Below are 23,427 nucleotides of genomic sequence, written 5' to 3'. Positions count from 1 at the left end.
TTGCTCAAACTTCAAAGCAAAACTCATGTGAGTAAACTAGAAAACAATGTTCACATGAACCTGTTAGAGGGTTGGCTGGCCCTTCAAAGGGATGGGGGCTCCACTGCACCTGTGCCATGGTTAGACCACCTCCCTAGGTGGAAGGAATGGGCATACAGGTCACATAACAAGGGGAAAGCATGTGATTAAACCAGGTGTGCTGAGAGATGAAAAAGGCAGCCTGTGGTCAGTCAGGAGGAAGACTATAAGGAGGGTAGACCTGGGAGTGAGTGCTTCATTAAAAAGCAGCCAGGAAAGAGGCTGTGAGGAGGATTAGCTTGGATGAATAGGAAGATAGAAAGCACCATTTGATTTATGAGGTAGGTAGCCTAATTGTTATGGGTCTCTGGGTTGGGAACACATAGTAGAGGGTGCAGGTGGGTTTCCCTCCTATGCTGCCGCTTTGTGAGGTGGTGCAGCTACCTGCCAACAAGATGGGGACAAAGTGCCTGATTGTAGATTGGGAAGGTGGGAAGCTGAATACAGGAGAACAGCTGCAGATGGTTGTGGAACAGGACAGACCCTCGCTGGAAGGGTTGTGGCTAGCACCAGGCTGAGGTGGGAGAACTGGGTTTTTCTGTTTGGACTTCTGATTAAGCTCTGGGAGGGGTGGACTTTCTTTTTACGACTAAGCAGGAAGGCAAGTACCCTTAGAGATCTAAAAAGTGCTGGAAGCTAGTGGTTGACTGCACTAAAGTGAACATGATAGGGTTAACAGGGTTACCAATAGACTTATGGTATGGAGCCATGCTCCACCCTTCCCCTCCTGTTTTGTCAGTAGGAGTGCCCCTCTCTTCCCCACCCCATTGTTATGCAGCTGAATAAAGTAACAAGTTCCCAGCCTGCAATCCTGAAAGTAAAGGTTTATTTTTGTTGAACTGAGCCATCCCTTACAAAGTCAACCATCTGAGGGAGAGAGGGAAACTGAGGCAGCAGACAGGCCTGGAGTCAGACCAGGTAGGTCCTTTCGGTAGAACCCCTGTAAACCAAAGTAGTCAAATTTTCCCTGTGCTGTAATAAAGAATACACCACTACATCTCCCATTAGTAGTTTGATAATTACTTTTGATTTTGATCCTCAGGGAGGATTATTATTGTCACCTAATAAAGTCTCAGGCCTGTACAGGCTAGTTGGCAGATCATGGAAGGAAACATTGCCCAGTGTGTATCATCCACTGTCATGTTCATTCTCAGTGCTGCTAGCTGCTTTCACTTGGCATGGAAAGTTTGCCAGGTTACCTTCCCTTTATCATAGAATCATAGAATATCAGGGTTGGAAGGGACCTCAGAAGGCCATCTAGTCCAACGCCCTGCTCAAAGCAGGGCCAATCCCAAATTATGAAGAAGTTGATGCCTTTCCCTGCAATGTGTAATGCCTTGCGTGTCGCTGCTGCCCAAAGTTATTCAGCATATGGGGAGGGGCGAACGCTTTCAGGTTTGTAACCATATTTCATGACTCATGTTAATTAAAACACTCATTATTCTGGATTTTTCCCAGATTATTCTGCCTCTTTACAGCATCGCTTGCTTTCATCTCACGGTCTGTGGTACCCACACCCCAAATTCCAGATGAATGGGTAATAAAATTGCTAGAACAGACCTCCAGGAAAAGCCTTAAGCGCCATAAGAGTCAGTGTTGGTGAGTGAATAGCCTTGTGATTAAAGTACAGGGCTGAGGAGGTAGGAGATGGATTCTATTCTGGATCAGATGGACTTCCCAAGTGATCCTGGGCATGTCACTAAACCTCTATGCCTCAGTTTCTCCAGTTGTAAAATGGCGATAATGATACTTTCCTGCCTCACTGGGGTATTAAGTTTATTAATTAAATTGCTTACACAGTGAAATCAGTTGTTTAAATAGAGGAGGACAATTGCTGTCTAGATGACTAAACTTAATGTGTAAAGAAATAGGATGAGTATCTTTCCCGTGACTTTTATGTGCAGCCCCCAACAGGTCATAAAACTTTTCCCTGAGCATTAGTTTTCCTGCTGCTCTGTTTGCTTTCTGTTTTGCCTCTTTCTGGGTCACTTTCTGCCAGATTAGGAAGCCAGTTAAACTGCGCAGGGTAAGAATCACATAAGCAGCACCCTAGACTCCGAGAATGACCCAGCCTGTCAATGGCACAGTGGATATCAATAAGGATCAAATGCTCTCTGAAAAGAGCTGAATGTGACTTGGAACACAATGGTGGCCCTTTCCCTATCTCCCTCAGTATTAAACGCTTGCAGATGATGCAGGGTTATAAAAGATTGGCTGGACAAAACAGTAGAGAAGATACTTGGAGGGACAATTCTATAGCGTTCTCTATCAGTGCAGGTGACCAAATAAGGCATTTCATTTCTATTAAAAATTGCATATTATCAGTAATGTGACATTTTACAAAATGAGTAAGCACCTCCACCCTTTGCATACCCTATCTGCTGTTTGTCAGATGATGCCTGCTAATCGGAATGTATGGGGTGATTAGGTATTTTCCTCAGCATACGAGTCAGACTGGAATAACATCTGATTGTTTCGCTCTCTGCTTCTCTGGGTTTCAGCAAAGATGATTTGGTGGGGGTTTTTTTTGTTTGTTTGTTTGTAGGTGGCATTTGGAGAGTATAGAGGTGCTAAGAGGAACAAGTCTGCAATTATCCACTTCTTACTGAGAACTGAGAGTTCAAAGAGACTCATCTGTAACTAGTGATTTAGGGTGTAAACCACTGTAGCCTGATAACAGATCATGGGGAAATTAGCCACCTACAATTTAATTGGGGTTGGTCCTGCTTTGAGCAGGGGGCTGGACTAGATGACCTCTTGAGGTCTCTTCCAACCCTAATCTTCTGTGAGTCTATGAAAATAACCTATGTGAAGGGTTGATGGATAAGAACGGCCAGACTGGGTCAGACCAATGGTCCATCTAGCCCAGTACCCTATCTTCGAACTGTGGCCAATGCCAGGTGCTTCAGAGGGAATGAACAGAACAGGTAATCATCAAGTGATCCATCCCTTGTTACCCATTCCCAGCTTCTGGCAAAGAAAGGCTAGGAACACTTCAGAGCATGTTTTGATGAATCAGTGGTATGAGAGTCACTTTCTCTGTGTGCCATACCCATCATACTATCAGTGTGAGAAGAAGATAGTGTTCAAAGGAAACCACTAGGAAGAGGGTGTCCCCTTCACGTCCCCATCCATTCTTTGGACCTCCCACTTCCCCTTACCCTCTAGTTCCAATCTTCCTTCTATGGATCACTGCGCTGAAGGGAGAACATCGCACAAGGTCTGTGTGACCCACCGAGAAGGAGAAAGTGCTGCCGTAGCTATTCAGTACAGTGCTTCCTTCTTTATTGCAGGCTGTGCTGCAGCCATGTTAGGGGGTCAGCTGGTCTGGGACAAGCTGACTTAAGGTCCAGGGGATCAAGGATGTGGGGGCTGTGCTTGGGTGGCTGAAAGCAGAAGTATCCAAGTACATCTCCTTCACTCAGCATGTAGGCTCGGAAGGTGCCCATCTTCACCCACATCTGAATGAAACAGACCTTTATGAAAAGTCTCAGCTTTGTTTGAATTACCTTTAGGTATCAGATCTTACTTGGTAAGAACTCTGGTCTAATCAAGAGAGAGAAGGGCTGGAGATAAATTCAGTACAGAGAGAGGTGATTTACAATTAATTTTGAAACATTTTTAAAATCAGGATGGTGGGAGTGGATTTCTCAGGCAATTTATAAAGAAAAACTGATGCATATGGATACTGTGTGGTCAGCACTGGGGGTTTAAGGAGATCCTTACTCCATGAAATATTAGAACCTATTTTTTATAGAACCACAAAATTGTGGCCCCCCAAAGGTTAACGTGTATGTAACAGTCAAAATAACCTTGTGTGTGTTTATAAAGCACCAAGTAATGTTCCCTGTCCCAAAGAGCACACAAGACCGGGAAGAAAGAGTGTGAGGGTTACTAATGAAAAGGGAGGAGGGGCTGCTTGAAGAAAGGATATTAAGTAGGAGAGATGGCAAATGAGGAAAAGGGGACTGTTCTAGGACTAGGAATATGTAAAGCTGAGTTTGGAGGAGACAAAAGAAGAAAGAGGTGGAAGTGGCTAGTTTCCTAAATATTTCTGCTGTATATTACACCATCTCCTACCCCATGTAATTATCCCTAATTCTAAAAATAAAGGATTCTGAGCTTGGTTAACAAACTGATTATTTAAAACTGAATACAACTTCTTCCAGAGATGCAGCACAAACAAGAGCCCATGAACAACTGTATTTCATCTAAAAGAAGGTGCAGCCTACATCACTTACCATAGTGTTACTGGAGATGAGAAATTTCCCGTTACACAGAACTCAAGAGTGATAACATATGAAGCTTCTTGATTGTTTTTGTTCTTAGGTTTGTGGGTGGTGTGTTTTTTTTTTTTTTAAATAAAAGAGAAAGCACTGTGTTTATTTAACATACATACTTTGCCTGTTAGCCAAGGAATAGCACATTTGAAAATCAGTTCCTTCCTCTCCTAGTCCCTTTTGGACTTGTTCCACACACCTCTCAGATGTGCTAATCAGAGGTACAAGATTCGGCAAGTCAGGATGGTGGAGGAAGGGCACTGCTTGTTGTTTTTTTGTATTACTTTGTTAATCAAAGCTGTGAAATTCTTCAGCTCGAATAGAGAGGGTAGGAGAGTGGTTTCTTTGATCTAGTAGGTGTTCACCATGCATGACTTGAATAATTGTCCACTGATTTCTATATTTTTATATAATCTTATGTTATATTAAACACAAACACACACAGAGAAATACATACTTTAAAACTATCCAAACAAAATTACCTATAGACCAGATGACTATATAGTACACCTGTGTGTGTGTATATATATTAGATCTTCTTAGTAACCTATTCTCCAAACTTACCATGTGCATGAGCCCACACACACACACAACCTCTCTACATTATGTGCATATGTGTTCATTGTATGGAATACATATTACAGTGTTGCCCCGTTTTCCGCCACCAGCGTCGCACTCTGACACCAGTGCAGAGCAATAGCAGATGTCCAGGGCCTTGCAGGACATCTTCCCAGTTGAAGAGAACTCAGTGACACAGAATCTGGATATATTCTAAATGTAACTTGTTTTATTTGTATATATACCCACCAGTCAGTCCCAGAACAGAGCAGGTCAGTCCTTTCTTTCAGGAACCTCAGATCAGCATCAATGGCCAGTTCTCAGAGAAGAACTCTGCCTCAAGCTTGGACACTAATCAGGGACTCTGAATCAAGGTAGAGCACTAACTCAGCTGCAGATCACTCACAGAGCTCCCTCTCTAAAGACCACTGCACTGAGTCGCAGAACCTTGCATAACAAAAACTGATGACAGGCCCAAGACTGAACATTTGCTCTCACACTAAGGAAAAGAACTTGGAAAACTATGTGAATCAGCACTACCTGGTGACACCTGACAATGTATATACAGATATTTTATCCTGTGATTTTACTACAGTCACAAGGCTGTTTACCAAATTAAAAGATCTTAGATTAAGTTAATTATTTCTTGGGTCTTGATAGACAATGTTTTCCTTTCCCTCCCAATTGATATTTTTGCATATCAAAAGGGATTGGCCCATTTCAGAACTCTGGTGATCTCATGTAAGCAGAACTCCTTTAAAGTTAAGTACTTTATCTAAAACTCCACAACAAATTAAGGATTTCTCTTGCCTCACTTCCTAATTTGAAAAGGCCTTCAATCTCCTGCGATGGAGTGCTGGTGTCCCAGCAAGCATCTGCAATAGAGAAAAGTCTATGAGCTTCTTAGCTCCATAAGACCTTGGTTTCTTTAACTGCATTGTCAGTTTAATCTAGTTATTTTAGACACAAGCTTAAACCTATTGTCAGTTCACACAACCCACTAGATGACAAGGCCGTTAACAATTTAACATCACATCATACTGAGGTTTTACTAGCACAACAGTCACCAGGCAGACAGGTTCTCTGCATCCCAGACTTCCACACCCCTTTGAACCAGCTGATCATCTCATATATATTTTGTGGGTCAATTCAACAAGGTTCAACAAGGACAAGTGCAGAGTCCTGCACTTAGGATGGAAGAATCCCATGTACTGGTACAGACTAGGGACCGAATGGCTAGGCAGCAGTTCTGCAGAAAAGGACTTAGGGGTCACACTTGACGAGAAGCTAGATATGAGTCAACAGTGTGCCCTTGTTGCCAAGAAGGCTAACGACATTTGGGGCTGTATAAGTAGGAGCATTGTCAGCAGATCGAGGGATGTGATCATTCCCCTCTATTTGGCATTGGTGAGGCCTCATCTGGAGTACTGTGTCCAGTTTTGGGCTCCACACTACAAGAAGGTTGTGGAAAAATTGGAAAGAGTCCAGCGGAGGGCAACAAAAATGATTAGGGGACTGGAGCACATGACTTATGAGGAGAGGCTGAGGGAACTGGAATTATTTACTCTGCAGAAGAGAAGAATGAGGGGGGATTTGATAGCTGCTTTCAACTACCTGAAAGGCAGTTCCAAAGAGGATGGATCTAGACTGTTCTCCGTGGTCCCAGATGACAGAACAAGGAGTAATGGTCTCAAGTTGCAGTGTGGGAGGTTTAGGTTGGATATTAGGAAAAACTTTTTCACTATGAGGGTGGTGAAACACTGGAATGCGTTACCTAGGGAGGTGGTGGAATCTCCTTCCTTAGAAGTTTTTAAGGTCAGGCTTGACAAAGCCCTGGCTGGGATGATTTAGTTGGGGACTGGTCCTGCTTTGAGCAGGGGGTTGGACTAGATGACCTCCTGAGGTCCCTTCCAACCCTGATATTCTATAATTCTCCCCTTTAATTGCAGCCTTTCACCCACTTATCCTCCAGCATTTTAATCACCAGCATTTTCAAGTCTTTCAGAGCACGAGCAGGACCTCTGAACTGGCCTGCAGGCCACCTGTACTGAATTTATCTTCAGCCCTTCTCTCTCTTGATTAGACTAGAGTTCTTCCTGAGTAAGATCTGATACCTAAAGGTAATTCAAAGAAAGTTGAGACTTTTCATAAAGGTCTGTTTCATTCAAAATGTACCCAAGCAGATCTGCAGGTTTAATACTTTAGAGGAAAAGAGAGGATTTTTGTCAGCCTAGCAGATATTTTTACCCTGCAGAAATAGCTTAGCCACAAATATGACACTCTGAGGCATTTCTGCTACAGTTTATACCTTACTTGTATTTACTAGAAGGATCATTAACATTTCAGCTATGAATGAATAAGAGGAAGTAGTGTGAAATCATGAGAGACAGTTTACCAACATCCGAGGTTATTCCAAGTCAGTGAACTTTAGTAACTCTTCAGGTAACAGCTCAGGCCCTCTCCCCCAATAGAAAACAGACAAATTTAACAGAGTGGGATCAGGAGAGTTAGTTAACCAATGAGATTCAAGAAACACAGTGAGTCACACCATAAAGATTTGCAAGTTTGTGGTCTGGCAAGGCGAGCTGGATCCTAAGGGATGTGTAAGCCACATGAAAGAACAATATTAATACTGTGTCCACAGTTTTAATCTCCTTTTTTGTTCATACAGAAATGAAAGTGCAGGGGTGTGGAAATAGGCGGAGGAAGAATCATTTATGAGAAAACTGATTCTCTCATGCTGGAAACATAAGTCATTGCTGACCTGGATATATTATGTTATCACAGTACTTACTGGGTGACCCAGTTATTAGCAGAAAATTCCAATCTTGCACAAAGACAGGCAACTATATGATTATATGAATTATGGAGTGATCGGACTGAAGGATTCTTAACTGGCATTACTTGCGATTTCATTGAAACAGGTTGCATTCCATTTCCTCTCAGTGAGGGGGTATGGTCTGCAACAGGGGTTTTCAACCTCTTCTGTACTGCAACCCCCCTTTCCATGCTGGGACACGCCCCCATGCATGCACACACAATCCCTCTCCCATCTAGCTGACACCTCTCTCCCGTTTAGCAATACAGAAAGGGTGGGGCGATCTCAACCCCTTGGCACCCTGGTGAGACCCCTAATTGGAAAACCCTTGGTCCACAGCAAATGACCTTGACTCAGGTCAGCAGGATTCTATTCCCATCCTGGACAGCGTCTCTGTATGATCTTGGACAAGACATCTAGGCCAAAGTTTTTAAAGTCCAAAAAAAACATTATCTGTGGCCAATTCACAAACAGGGAATGGAGCTATATTACCAGATTAAATGTATTGGTTTTGAATTATTTATCCTGCTTTAATATTAAGCCTATTGCTTTGTTCTCTAATTCTTCTGTCTTTGGAGGCATGTATTCTACAATGAAGAAAATGTGTTTCTCATTATCTGCTGCAAAATTGCCTGATTTTCTGTGAAACACTGATTTCTGTTTTGCATTACAGTGCATGTTTCTTGTAGTGTCTATGAAATGTACCAGAACCACACAGCCTTAGAGAATGAGGTCTTCATTTTAGCCATAAGAAGGGCACAGTACGCTACAGACAATGGCAGTCCAGGCTTCCCCAGGTCACCCTACCAATGTGATGCAATACTGAGGCTGGGTGTAGGGATCCCGAGTGTCTTACCATATCTTACATGCCATCAAACAATGGACACTGTGTTCTAATGTTTAAGTGCTCTTAGATCTCTCTAGCCCTGAATCTCTAGGCTTTCGTAAACTGACTCTGCATTCTGGCTGAACCACATATCACAGTTCAGGAACCAGATAGGTTCCTTCAGACACACAATCTTATATTCAGCCCAGCAGATATGCTGAGGGATCAACAGTAACTGCCCGGGTATGGTGTAAGGAATAAGTGAGGCCCTTCATTTGGCCTTTCATTTTTAGCTTTTACTGAGAAATTCCTGGGTTTTACAAAAGCGATTATTTAGTTTTTACTGATTTTTCACTTGAAGTTTGGACCACTTAAGTACATGGAAATACTGATTATGTTAAGAAAATCCAGTCCATTACATTAGGTAGATATGTTCATGTTTATAGTAAGTTAGTCTAATTATAAATGTGAAGCTGTCTGTTAAAGTAAGGCAAAGTAGTGGAAGATACACACATGCATGCATATGTATGTCCTGTTAATGTACAGTTCATGAAATAAACCAAAGCATTACACTGCTTTTACTTTCAATACTTTTACTTTTGTTGCTATTTTCTATCTGTCCATCCCCCAGCATTGACCCCAATATTCACCCAGAAAACTGTGAAGTTTAGTTTTTTGCACTGATTTTCACACATTTTAAATATTTTTTTTTTATTTGACACAAAATAAAAACTGAAAACGTAGGGCCTCGGAGGTAAGATAGGAAGCTAAAAAGCTACTGGCATATGGGCTAAAAGATCAATAATGCCTTGATATTACTAGCAATTCATAATGAACAGAATGTCATGCTTACCTCCCTGTAGGATGTAAGCAGCTACAAATTTTGCCTCTTGTGGTAAGAAAACAGCCTTGAGATCAGAAGAAGCAGCCCCTGAAAATATAGATTCTGGTCCTAGCTGAAAGATACTCTTCTGCCTACTCTTAGAGAGAGAATAGGGTGTAGTTTGGCTCAAGGAGTCAATTATCACAGGTGTGAGAAATGCTTATCTAGAAGCCTCATATCTTGGGGAAACACCTGGTCTAGATTATTTCTCAGCAGAACTTTATGGAAACTTTGTAGGCAAGTGAAAGTATTAGAGATTCTAAGTGAGGGTAGATCTGGCCTTCGGTGCATTTAATAAGCTGCTTGAAGCACTTCCTCTCAGATGTGATTTTACTGGTGTATATCAATAATTACTTTGTGGAAGGCATTCCTGCAATAACCATCCTCCCCTTCATACTGTAACAATGCAGAGGTCGTGAGTCACGAATGGCCTTAGAATTCCTAACTGTAGAGAGAACATTCAGTTATACAAGGGAGCTGAGACTAGAAAGTTCTTCAGTTCCAAAGCCACAGGCTTCTCTCTGAGATTTGCCTACAATAGGGATTTTAGAACATAACAGCCATAATGGCTCAGACCAACGGTCCATCTAGCCCAGTATCCTGTCTTCCGACAGCGGCCAATGCCAGGTGCGTTAGAGGGAATGAACAGAACAGGGCAATCAGGGCCGTCCCTAGACATTGTGGTGCCCTACACAGCCCCGTCGCGGGGGGTTGGGGAGGCTAGACCCAGGCCTCCTCTGGGGGGGCACACCCAAGGTCTGTGGGGGGCAGGAGCAGGCTTGGGGGACAGGGGGGGAACCACCCCCCAGCATGAGCCGGTGGAGCAGAGTGGGTTGGGGCCGGGTCGCTCCATTTCCTGCCGCCCGGTGTTCAAGGGGTGGTGGGAAGTGGAGTGACCCGACCCCAACTCATTCAGCTCTGCTCCCCTGGCTCCCAGCCTTGGGACTTAGGGCTGGGGAGTGGTTCCCCCTGCCCCCCACTGGTGGCACCACTGGGAGCCAGCGAGGCGGAGCAGGCTGGGGCCAGGTCACTTCACTTCCTGCCACCTGGCGAGTGCGGGGTCAGGCCCGACCCTTGCTGCAGTCCCCCAGGATGTAGCTCAGGGGAAGGGGTGTAGCGGGGGAGGGCCTGGGGTAGAGCAGGGTTGGGAAGAGGCGGAGCAGAGCCAGGGTGGGGCAGAGCAGGGTTGAGAAGAGGTGGGGCAGGGGTTTTGGGGAAGGGGTGGGCCGGGGCAGGGGTAGGGCAGCTTTCCTGGCCGGCTCAGCTGGCCGGGGGATTGGGCTGACCGCTGGAGCAGCCTGCAGCTACATAGGCACCAGGACATTTGGGGCAATTTGGTACCCCAAATTTCCTGGTGCCCTATGCAGCTGTGTAGTTTGTGTATGGATAAGGACAGCCCTGAGGGCAAACATTGAGTGATCCGTCCTCTGTCATGCACGCCCAGCTTCTGGCACTCAGAGGCTAGGAACAATCAGAGCATGGGATTACAGCTCTGACCATCTTGGCTAATAACCATTGATGGACCTAAGTTCCTGGAAGATATTTAATTCTTTTTTGAACCCTGTTGTAGTTTTGGCCTTCATAACATCTCCTCGCAACAAGTTCCACAGGTTGACTGTGTGTTGTGTGGAGCAGTACAGTGGAACCCTGTTCATCCAATCTAATTGGAAGCGAGGCTGGATTGGATAATCAAAAATCTGGATAATCAGGAGATTGGGCAAAGAGCTTTCTATCCATTATTTTAAGATACTGTCAGCCCCCTGGGCGGCGGGGCTCAGGGGCTGACAGCTGGAGCCCCACTGCCCAGAGGCTGAAGTGTCAATTTCCTATATTCCTGTGTGTGCGCTGGTGGCTCAATTAATAGAGAGAACCAGATAATGGAGGCTTGGATAAATCGGGTTCTTTTGTACTTCCTTTTATTTGTTTTAAACCTGTTGCCTATTAATTTCATTAGGTGACCCCTGATTCTGGTGTTATGTGAAGGATTAAATAACACTTCCTAATTCATTTTCACTACACCATTCATGATTTTACCAAAGTATTCCCTGTTATGCTTCCACTTCTCCAAGTGCAACGTTGTTAGTATCAATGGAATCCCTAGAGCAGACAAGTCTCCAGTGGTTTCTGGCATTTTTTTCAGCATGTAAATTAAACCTGTTCTTTCCCTTGTCTCTGTAACTTATGAACTAACTCAGTCTACCCTCCTCTCCTATTAACCTGTGCAATGCTGCCATTTTCCACTCTTCCCCAGATCCTGCTGTCCTTGTTCTCCACATCAGCTTGTCCCTGCCCCCAAAGTTGCTATGGTTCATTTTATAAAAATGCATCCAATATTGAGTTTTAATTCTAAGTACTAGGACGGGGTGGGGTGGGAGGAGCGCAGCCGGGCTCGGGCATCCCGTAAACTGGGAACTGCTGAACTGGACTTTAGCTGGACATGACCCGATTCAGCAAGGTCCCCCAGACTGGGTAGTTCCATTAAAGGGCACACATTGTGGCAAACTCATACCAACAATGTGGTTTAAATTCTGTGGGCACATTTCCATTTCGGAGGAATTCCATGAGTCCAGATTGTACAGAATGGAACCGGGCCAACAACAAAAAACAGTTTTAAATTTTGACCCTCTGATCACAAACCTCGCTCCCCTCCGACATTTAAGAGCCCCAATTTCAGGACCCCATGTGTTGAATTTGGATCAACAAGAACATTTGATTCTTCAACCTCATACTTCTCTGAAGGAGGTTCAAATTCACTGAGAAGGCATGAAAATCTCTCACATTGCACCTGTATGCACTTCCTTGATTGGAACTAGCCATAAGGGTTGGGATGAATGGGTAAGAATGTGGCAGGGGGCCGACAATGTTAATAGAGTAAAAAGGGAAATAAGTGATTGGATTGCACCTGTAGGAACAGGAATCTCTTTAGTTAATGCTGCAAACATAAAAGTTCTGGCTAATAAACTATCATATGCCACTGAAAATAGAGAAAAGATGAAAACCCCATTAACATCATCTGTGGAACAGTTAAGTACGGAACAGCAGTTAATAAGTAAGGTATTTCCTGGGTGGGAAAGACTCGTTAAAAAAAATAGTTAATAATGCCTGACGTACAGTCCCTCCAGAATAATGTTTCATTGACCTCAGCATGTGAGCAAACTCAGGCTCTCACCCAGAATATAATCATGGAAATAATTTGTCAAGCCATAGCAGGACAAATTCCCAGGGAGGCAATCAACTCGATTGAGCCCCATGTAATGGAGAAAAAAAATTAGTCCTCCGGCCTTGGTGAAGACTAGTTAACGCTTTGTACAATCAACACCAGCAAAGCTTGCAGTTATTCCTCATAACTGCAACAGGCAAAGAAATTAGAGTAATCTACCCAGTAGTCCCACTGGGATTACAGATTAATAATAACTCAATAATGTACTCCAGAGATCCTAACACTTGGGCCTGGCAGACAGATAATGTGTGGAACATAGAAATGTAAAGGGGTGTAGGAGAAAAGAAGGTTTGGGCTATATCTGTGAAGACCAAGCATTGGAGGAACATGATGAATGCTTCTTCCCACAACCTGGGAATAAGTCTCGCTGTTCCTTTGATGTTATCCAGGAAAAGGGGTCTGTTTTTATCTATGTTGGTAAAGCGTGTGTGTGTGTGTGTGTGTGTGTATAAAAATGAGATGTAATATTGTATTAATTAATGAACATTGGATTCAACCCATGGCGCCTTAGTTAATCGCTGTTTCTGTAATGTAACCACTATTGTTAGTTGTAATATTAAGTTTATTGTGCCTATATGGACTGTACAACATTTGAAAGCGTATCCTGAGCTCTACAAGGAGATTTCCCCCATTTGACTGGGAATGGGTCTCACTGCCATTAAGGAACTATTAACTCATCCCTCCTTACAAACCGAGCTGCAGAAGCTTTGAACTTTGGGGGAGAATGGCAAACTCGAGATTCAACACCACAACCAGGAGATCTCTAGGCTAGCAGCTGCAGTTAAAAACACAGGCCATCACTCTCGGTGGGAGACTTTGCTTGGGTGAAGCCCCAGTGCAACAGGTCTTTTAAATATCAGGCTTCACCCCATTATGGTGATGATCAGTTTCCAAATTATACTAGCAATTGGTCTGGTTCTGCTGGTTTGCTGGATCCAGCGACTGATGCGGCGGCTGCAGTGGATTGAAGATCAAACCTGGCACCACTGAGTAAGGATGTGATAGGGATACTTGCTTGGCACAAGCACCCCATCAACAGCGGGGACTTGTTACCAGTTGTTAGGATATAGATATTCAGGCCTGTCTGTAAAGGCCTATACTCTAATTTAGGTGTATTCTTATCACTTAGCTAGTTTTAGAGGTATAAAAGAGAGAATCAAAATCACTGTCTGACTGTATAAAGCCTTTGGCTAAGCAGCAGAGGCAGCCATAAGCTGGGAAGTGACCGGTCACATCATCACATTCCAAACTAGTCACATTGAAAGAAGGTGCTATTGGGCTGTTAGGCATTATCAGGACAGGATTATATTTCTGTCGCCTCCAGAGAAAGGGAAGTGCCTAGAAAATGTAAAAGGAAACTTAATTTGATAGCATCCTGTCTGGCAAGAACTCACTTATCAAGAGCTGGGATGTGAAATCCTCACTTCTGTATTGTTTTGTCATTATAGTTCCCACTTTGCTATTGTTTATTGGCATGGTCTCTGTCTGGTTCTGTGATTGTTTGTCTGCTGTATAATTAATTTTTGCTGGGTCTAAACTAATTAAGGTGGTGGGATATAATTGGTTAAATAATCCATGTTACAATATGTTAGGATTGATTTGTTAAATTTCAGTAAAATGATTGGTTAAGGTATAGCTAAGCAGAACTCAAGTTTTATTATATAGTCTGCAGTCAATCAGGACGTGTGCGGGTGGGGGAAATGGGGGTGGGGAAATTGGAATCCTGTTTTGCTAAGTGGGGGAATGGGAACAGTGACACAGGTAAGGCTCTGTGGTGTCAGAGCTGGGAAGGGAGACACTAAGGAAGGAAACTGGAATCATGCTTGCTGGAAGTTCACCCCAATAAACATCAAATTGTTTGCACCTTTGGACTTAGGGTATTGTTGCTCTATGTTCATGCGAGAAGGACGAGGGAAGTAAGTGGGTGAAGGAATAAGCCCCTAACACCAGTCAGCTCTGTGTTCTTGGGGAACCAGGTCACAGAATCCAACTTGTCTGACTCATGAAGGACCGCCCCCCCCCCGCCTCTGCTTGTACCAAAGCCAATCAGAAGAAAGACTTACAAAAAGCAATGAAAAGGCAGTGGGAGATGCACCTAAACTCCTCAGACAAGGGTGACGGGATTAAGGAAACTCCCACAGCCTCATTTGCAGCAAAGATGGGACAGAGAGGCATCTCCATTAGCATACAGAATGGAGAACAGAAATTCCAAGGCAAGAACCGCTCAGAACTCTGGGACCAAAAAAAAGCAGGGAAGCACTGCATGATGGGGAAATCTCTGCTCCAAATGTTAATGAACCCACGCCTGCACACACCCAGCTCAGTAGTTATCAGACCAATTCTAGTAATACATCCTTTATTGGTATCCAAAATACTGAAGCTGCCTAATTGCATTGTGAGCTCCCTCAAAGGAACACCGCCCATAGCCAGGAATGATCAGCTCCTATTGTCTAGCCTGAACAAAACGACTTTGGTATACTCCCTTGAGCCATCAGGTTACCCATAAACAAATCTTGTTTTCTCCCTTGAACCATTGTTCTGTCCCTACAAAAACTGCTACCCATGCTCAAGTAAATGCTTTGATTCCTGGATCCAAAATCTTCATCAGTTCCATTGGGACTTCATCTTCTCCTGACTGATCATGCTGGGGGCTCTGCCTGTCTGCAGCACTCCGGACCCTCAGCTACCATCACCACCTGGGACCCCCAATCAATTCAAGCTTCATGGAGTGGTGAGAACCCATCTCTCGTTCGCTCGCGCTCTCTCTCTCTCTGTGTGTAGCCTTCTGACCCTGACCCTGTGTGATCAGTTATAGTTTTCTAAACCTGACTTTTAAAATCAAAGTTAAGTTAGATTTAATATAACTGTTTTGTTTGTTTGGCTCCCCTTGTATGGTTATTACCTGGCAGTAAATAACTCTCATGGTTAAGCTGGTTGTTTCTTTCTCTCTCTCCTTTTGAGGGTGTGTTTTGGCTTCCCTATTCGCTTTGCAGCAACACTGTTTGTACCTAAGCTAAAGATCCCTGCAGCACACAAAAATCCTGGGGGGTTTGCTCATCAAGTGGGTTACTACCAGAACAATTGTAACGTGAAAGTGGGGATAGGGATGTGCTGAACCTGGGACATATGAGGGTGTCAGCTTGGAAATGCTGCTCGACCCAGCCTGCTGAGTCCAGGAACATATAAGGGGTCAGCTTGGGAGTGCTGATTAACCTGGTCCTCTCAGAGGTGTTCTGTTAACATGTGTGAGTGTGTGTGTGTGTTCATCTGATTCTGGGGCTGGAAGAACCCAGCCCTGGGGAACCTAGATTCTGCAGAATAGCTCCATTGGGAGGGAACTTGCAGATGGGAGAAGTAGAGCTCTGTATGAGAACACAAGTGAAACAATCAGTAGGCTGATAGAATTACAGAAGAGTAACCCTAACAAATGAGTGAACCCCAAAGTAATGGCAAATCTGGTAACAAATTGGTGGAGGAATGCGGGCAGCATGTGACCCTAATCATGTGGTACTTGTTGAGTAGTTGCTGCAGAGTGGGGAAACTGAGGCACAGACCTGAGCAAACGGTCTCTTCCTTTTTCAGACTAAGCTCCTTTAGTGAGGTCCCTCTCTCATAGAATATTTGGTAATGTCCTGTAACTTTTAAGTTAAGAATCATGCTTAGAATAACTGTAGGACCGTGAAATAAGGAGTTAGAGTTGTGCCTTAAAAGTAAAGATTTTAGAGGAATATTGTGCCTGCATGAAAGGGCTTTTGGTAGGGATCATTAGTGAGATAAGGGAAGTAAAAATAGCTTTGAAAAAAACCCCTTGGCTGCTCGCTTGAGACAGAAGACCGCCAACAGGTTAGAGAAATGGGTAATGAAGAAGAGGAAATGCCCCTGGGAAAGGGGTGCTCTAAGGTGAAGGAGGCCTCTCCTATGTAATCATTTGTTTTCCAACAGAGTGGCTCCACATGAATCTTGAATATCCTTGAACCATCCCAGACTGAATCTGTCACAGCCAGAGCTGTCCCTTGGGTAGGGTACACCGGGGAGACTGCTCTGAGCCCCGCACTTTTTGGTTTGTTTCATCCCGATGCGGAACAGAAAAATTTTCTCCAGAGGGAAAAACTTGTTTCTTGGCCAGCTCTGTCCAAGTACTAGTGCTGACTCTGATGCTGACTCCCATTAAAGTCAATAGAAAGAATGCCATTGACTTCAGTGGGAACTGGATCAGGCCCTTCATGGCCAGCCCCCAACATGGAAACTCAGGCTGCTGGAGAGACTGCCTTTCAGGGTATCCATAAAACAGAGGCCCTGATCACTTGTGAGAATTAAAGGTTCCATGGTGAGCCCCACTAAAGCGGGTGTGTTAACAATCCTGGTGTCCTGGCCAAATTCCAACTGGGGTAATTATATTCTACCTACATAATCCTGCTGCAATTTTAATGAGACGTAGGTGACCCAGTCCCATAGAGGACTGACTATTTCCTCAGATAAACATTGCTTTAGTGTTTTGGGGTGGGGACTGCAAAACGGGGTGTGTGTGTGTGGGGGGGGGGGTCGTCCTCCTTTTCCCCAGTACAGATTCCTGTCCACCATTATCATAACACCTTGCATGAGGCCGGCTGACATGCATCCAAACCTAGCCAAGCCATTTTACATAAAGAGTGTGTGTAGCCAGGATGTTCAGATCCTCCCTGCTTCTGAGTCCTGCAGAAGCAGAGCCCAACTGCTCTCAGTGGTAGTCATTGGTTTATACTGGTTGCATTTTCTAGGCTCTTCATATAGAAAAGGGCTAGAAAGTTATTTCCTGAGATCCTCTGTAATAAGATGCTGTTAAAATCCAGATAATCAGTTATATGAGTAACCCCAACATTTCAGCCCCACTGACAGAATAAAAATACATCTGAGAAGTGTTCAGATTGAGCACAATTCACGAACAACAATAGCTCTGCCCTGCTGTGTAAAAAGTTCAAACCTTTGCCTCTGTGAATAAGGCAAAACTGCTTACTAGTTCAGCAGCACTTTTGCAGGCTTGCATCAAAGACGTAGCTCATCTCCTGCATGTCACAAGAATATATAAAAACCGTTAGAAATTGTGGTTTGTGATGCAGTATGTGTGCATGGTGGGGGATGGATCGTTGTCTAGGCTAGATCTATAGTTTTGGACACTGGAACATCTGTCTACATTGCAGCACTGGTTTTCGCAATGTGTTTTTGTATCCTGTCCAGCGGAACTGAATTAGGGCTTACTTCACCCTGGCCACCAAAGTATGGTGGCAGCTTAACCATAGGACAGTTGGAAATAACTAGTTAGAGGCTGTTCACATTGCAAATGTCGGTGACCACATAATCTTACTAACGTTGCCCTCATCCTATTATTTGTTACAATTCCTTTTCTGCATTTGTCTCAAATTTGATTGCAAATTCACCAGGGCAAGAACTGTAGATTCATAGAACCTGATTCTCATTTATTATTATTTGTATTACCGTAGCCCTTGGAGCCCTAGTTATGGATCATGACCCCCATTGTGCTAGGCGCAATACAAACACAGAACAAAAACACGGTTTTACACAGGATTCCCATTTACATTAAGTCCTCTTTATGTTGCAGTACTGTAAATGAGACTCAGGCCCATAGATCTCAAGTCCAGAAAAGATCATTATGATCATCTAGATTGACCTTTTTCAGAATGCAGACCACAGAATTCTCTTCAATGCAGGTATCAGAGGCTGAATTTAATATATTCCTATTTATTTGTATGGTGCCTTTGATAATGGGGTCCTGACTGTGACCTTTGGGAACGAGTGCAGTATTAATAATACTAACGTTTAGTTACCATTTGGATTGGAATCCAACAGACAAAAAGGTTCCATATCCCATTACCAGCCTGTGACGGGGTCTCTGGCGTGCAACCTGGACCGTGGGACTGCTGAGGTCTCTGTCCTGCGGTATCCCCCTCACACGGTGATGCCGTGCCAAGCCACAAACCTCTGGCAGGTGCTGCACTTACATAGACAGACGTCCACAGCCAGGACACACCTCCCGCCTTAGTTTATGGCATTGGTGGCGGGTGGACCCCCCCTTCAGGGAGGCTAGCCCCCAGCTCCGCCCCTGCCTCCTGCATCCACCCCCCTGTAGCTGGAGCCCCGAGAAGAACCCCGGGCTGGCTGGAGGCCCGAATGCTCTCTCTCTCTCCCCCCCTCCCCCATAGGATTCCCAGTCTAGCCAAAGCCCCAAGACTCGCCCCCTACCTGCCCGGAGGATCCCCGGGCCAGTCGCAGCTGCACCACGCCTCCCCTCCCGTCCCAAGACCCCAAGCCGCTCTGGGGAAAGAAGCTTTTGGTATGCCCCAGGCAGGTTCTGGGGCGGCTGAGGAGGTGGGATGTGCTACTCAGCTTCTTGGGTTCCTCAGTAATCTCTCTGGAGTCCAGGGAGATTACTGATGAACCTGGGAAGCTGAATAGCACATCCCACCTCCTCAGCTGCCCCAGAACCTGCATGGGGCATAATAAAGCAAAAACTTGCCCCCCAAACTCAGCAACCGGGGGTCCGGCAGCCGTGGCAGTGCCAGGGGAGGCTCTATTATATCCGCTGTTGATGGTTTACTGCAGGACTGTTAGTCACTGACTAATGTGGAGGGAGTGTGCCCAAGGTCCTCTTTAGGGTTTGACCATACAACTACCAAGCGTTGCTAAACATTGTTGTGTTACTCCCATGTGCTCTTGCAAACTTCTGTGTACCTTTTAACACTTTGTGGATCAGTCTGGTAATTTCAAAAGTTAGCAAATGTATCATGTTTGGGTTGCTAGAAAGCATCTCTTTGTATCATATGAGAGAGAGAGAAGCAACCAGCTTAACCATGAAAGTTCTTTATTGCCAGGTAATAACCATACAAGGGGAGCCAAACAAACAAAACAGTTATATTAAATCTAACTTAACTTTGATTATAAAAGTCAAGTTTAGAAAACTATAACTGATCACACACGTCAGGGTCAGAAGGCTACACTGAGAGAGAGAGAGAGAGAGATGGGTTCTCACCGCTCCGTGAAGCTTGAATCGATTGGGGGTCCCAGGTAGCTGAGGGTGATGGTAGCTAAGGGTCTGGAGTGCTGCAGACAGGCAGAGCCCCCAGCACGATCAGTCAGGAGAAGATGAAGTCCCAATGGAACTGATGAAGATTTTGGATCCAGGAATCAAAGCACTTATTTGAGCATGGGTAGCAGTTTTTGTAGGGACAGAACAATGGTTCAAGGGAGAACAAGAGATTTGTTTATGGGTAACCTGATGGCTCAAGGGAGTATACCAAAGTCGTTTTGTTCAGGCTAGACAATAGGAGCTGATCATTCCTGGCTATGGGCGGTGTTCCTTCGAGGGAGCTCACAATGCAATTAGGCAGCTTCAGTATTTTGGATACCAATAAAGGATGTATTACTAGAATTGGTCTGATAACTACTGAGCTGGGTGTGTGCAGGCATGGGTTCATTAACATTTGGAGCAGAGATTTCCCCACTATGCAGTGCTTCCCTGCTTTTTTTTGGTCCCAGAGTTCTGTGCGGTTCTTGCCTTGGAATTTCTGTTCTCCTTTCTGTATGCTAATGGAGATGCCTCTCTGTCCCATCTTCAATGCAAATGAGGCCATGGGAGTTTCCTTAATCCTGTCACCTTTATCCGGAGGGCTTTAGGTGTGTTCCCCACTGCCTTTTCATTGCTTTTTGTAAGTCTTTCTTCTGATCGGTTTTGATTCAAGCAGAGGCTGGGGCGGGGAGGTGTTCTTCATGAGTTGGACAGGTGGTTGGTACTGTGCCCTGGTTCCCCAAGAACACAGAACTGACGGGTAACAACATGGCTTCTTAACACAGGGTGGGTTTTTATTTACTACTCCTAGCATGTCCAAAAGCTTTTCCCAAAAATCATGCATGTTACATCTTCTCATAGGATTTACCATCAGTATGACAAAGAATTTGGCAAAGTTTACCATTAGCATATAACTTTTTATCATAAGATTTAACAATAACACCAAATATTTCACAATAGGGAGGCGTTTCCAGGTATTTTTATCATACCACACCTTCTGCTTGGACAGTCTGGTTTATTCAATACCCTAATGTGCTGTTGCCTACAGCTGCAGTATGGGAGCTGGGCTCATCCTCCCCCATTCCTGGAAGCATGCTGCTTCCACCTGCTGCAGAGGAATCAAAGAGACTTTCCCTCTTTCTTCAGCAGTTCCTGGGACTTTACCCTTTTCCTCAGTGGTCCCAGCATAATACTCCTTATTGCTGCAGGCAAATACCTTAACAACTTGAGCTACACCTAAAAAATCATTTCCAAGAAGCATGTCAACTAGGTTTCAGAGTAAAAGCCATGTTAGTCTGTATTCGCAAAAAGAAAAGGAGTACTTGTGGCACCTTAGAGACTAACCAATTTATTTGAGCATAAGCTTTCGTGAGCTACAGCTCACTTCATCGGATGCATATTGTGGAAAGTGTAGAAGATCTTTTTATACACACAAAGCATGAAAAAATACCTCCCCCTACCCCACTCTCCTGCTGGTAATAGCTTATCTAAAGTGATCGCTCTCCTTACAATGTGTATGATAATCAAGGTGAGCCATTTCCAGCACAAATCCAGGGTTTAACAAGAACGTCTGGGGTGGGGGGGTAGGAAAAAACAAGGGGAAATAGGTTACCTTGCATAATGACTTAGCCACTCCCAGTCTCTATTCAAGCCTAAGTTAATTGTATCCAATTTGCAAATGAATTCCAATTCAACAATCTCTCGCTGGAGTCTGGATTTGAAGTTTTTTTGTTGTAATATCGCAACTTTCATGTCTGTAATCGCGTGACCAGAGAGATTGAAGTGTTCTCCGACTGGTTTATGAATGTTATAATTCTTGACATCTGATTTGTGTCCATTTATTCTTTTACGTAGAGACTGTCCAGTTTGACCAATGTACTTGGCAGAGGGGCATTGCTGGCATATGATGGCATATATCACATTGGTGGATGTGCAGGTGAACAAGCCTCTGATAGTGTGGCTGATGTTATTAGGCCCTATGATGGTGTCCCCTGAATAGATATGTGGGCACAGTTGGCAACGGGCTTTGTTGCAAGGATAGGTTCCTGGGTTAGTGGTTCTGTTGTGTGGTATGTGGTTGCTGGTGAGTATTTGCTTCAGGTTGGGGGGCTGTCTGTAGGCAAGGACTGGCCCGTCTCCCAAGATTTGTGAGAGTGTTGGGTCATCCTTCAGGATAGGTTGTAGATCCTTAATAATGCTTTGGAGGGGTTTTAGTTGGGGGCTGAAGGTGACGGCTAGTGGCGTTCTGTTATTTTCTTTGTTAGGCCTGTCCTGTAGTAGGTGACTTCTGGGAACTCTTCTGGCTCTATCAATCTGTTTCTTCACTTCCGCAGGTGGGTATTGTAGTTGTAAGAATGCTTGATAGAGATCTTGTAGGTGTTTGTCTCTGTCTGAGGGGTTGGAGCAAATGCGGTTGTATCGCAGAGCTTGGCTGTAGACAATGGATCCGTGTGGTGTGGTCAGGGTGAAAGCTGGAGGCATGTAGGTAGGAATAGCGGTCAGTAGGTTTCCGGTATAGGGTGGTGTTTATGTGACCATCGTTTATTAGCACTGTAGTGTCCAGGAAGTGGATCTCTTATGTGAACTGGTCCAGGCTGAGGTTGATGGTGGGATGGAAATTGTTGAAATCATGGTGGAATTCCTCAAGGGCTTCTTTTCCATGGGTCCAGATGAAGATGTCATCAATATAGCGCAAGTAGAGTAGTGGCATTAAGGGACGAGAGCTGAGGAAGCGTTGTTCTAAGTCAGCCATAAAAATTTTGGCATACTGTGGGGCCATGCGGGTACCCATAGCAGTGCCGCTGATTTGAAGGTATACATTGTCCCCAAATGTAAAATAGTTATGGGTAAGGACAAAGTCACAAAGTTCAGCCACCACTTTCTACAAGCCATTACCCTCTGATCCCACTGAGAGTTACCAAAAGAAACTACAGCATTTGCTCAAGAAACTCCCTGAAAAAGCACAAGATCAAATCTGCACAGACACACCCCTGGAACCCCGACCTGGGATATTCTATCTACTACCCAAGATCCATAAATCTGGAAATCCTGGGCGCCCCATCATCTCAGGCATTGGCACCCTGACAGCAGGATTGTCTGGCTATGTAGACTCCCTCCTCAGGCCCTACGCTACCAGCACTCCCAGCTACCTTCGAGACACCACTGACTTCCTGAGAAAACTACAATCCATCGGTGATCTTCCTGATAACACCATCCTGGCCACTATGGATGTAGAAGCCCTCTACACCAACATTCCACACAAAGATGGACTACAAGCCGTCAAGAACACTATCCCCAATAATGTCACGGCTAACCTGGTGGCTGAACTTTGTGACTTTTTCCTTACCCATAACTATTTTACATTTGGGGACAATGTATACCTTCAAATCAGCGGCACTGCTATGGGTACCCGCATGGCCCCACAGTATGCCAACATTTTTATGAGGCATTTTTATGCCTCAGACGTTCTTGTTAAACCCTGGATTTGTGCTGGAAATGGCCCACCTTGATTATCACACACATTGTAAGGAGAGTGATCACTTTAGATAAGCTATTACCAGCAGGAGAGTGGGGTGGGGGGAGGTATTTTTTCATGCTTTGTGTGTATAAAAAGATCTTCTACACTTTCCACAGTATGCATCCGATGAAGTGAGCTGTAGCTCACGAAAGCTTATGCTCAAATAAATTGGTTAGTCTCTAAGGTG

General features: G+C 44.5%; 1 long non-coding RNA gene across 2 annotated transcripts in view; it reads left to right on the top strand.

The window, feature by feature from the left end:
- Positions 1 to 237: 237 nt before the first annotated feature.
- LOC122465779 overlaps positions 238 to 23,427 on the top strand; it is a 33,583-nt gene continuing 10,393 nt past the window's right edge. The window contains exons 1-2 of one of the 2 annotated variants that reach the window (XR_006290823.1): positions 249 to 359; positions 857 to 996. This is a non-coding gene — a long non-coding RNA (uncharacterized LOC122465779). Of the gene's footprint in view, positions 360 to 856; positions 997 to 23,427 lie in introns of both variants that reach the window. The other variant, XR_006290824.1, reaches the window with a different exon arrangement.

Source organism: Chelonia mydas, chromosome 5 (assembly GCF_015237465.2).
Source record: "Chelonia mydas isolate rCheMyd1 chromosome 5, rCheMyd1.pri.v2, whole genome shotgun sequence".
NCBI classification, from domain to species: domain Eukaryota; kingdom Metazoa; phylum Chordata; order Testudines; family Cheloniidae; genus Chelonia; species Chelonia mydas.
Note: the sequence above shows the minus strand (reverse complement) of the source record. Positions and strands in the feature narration are given on the sequence as shown.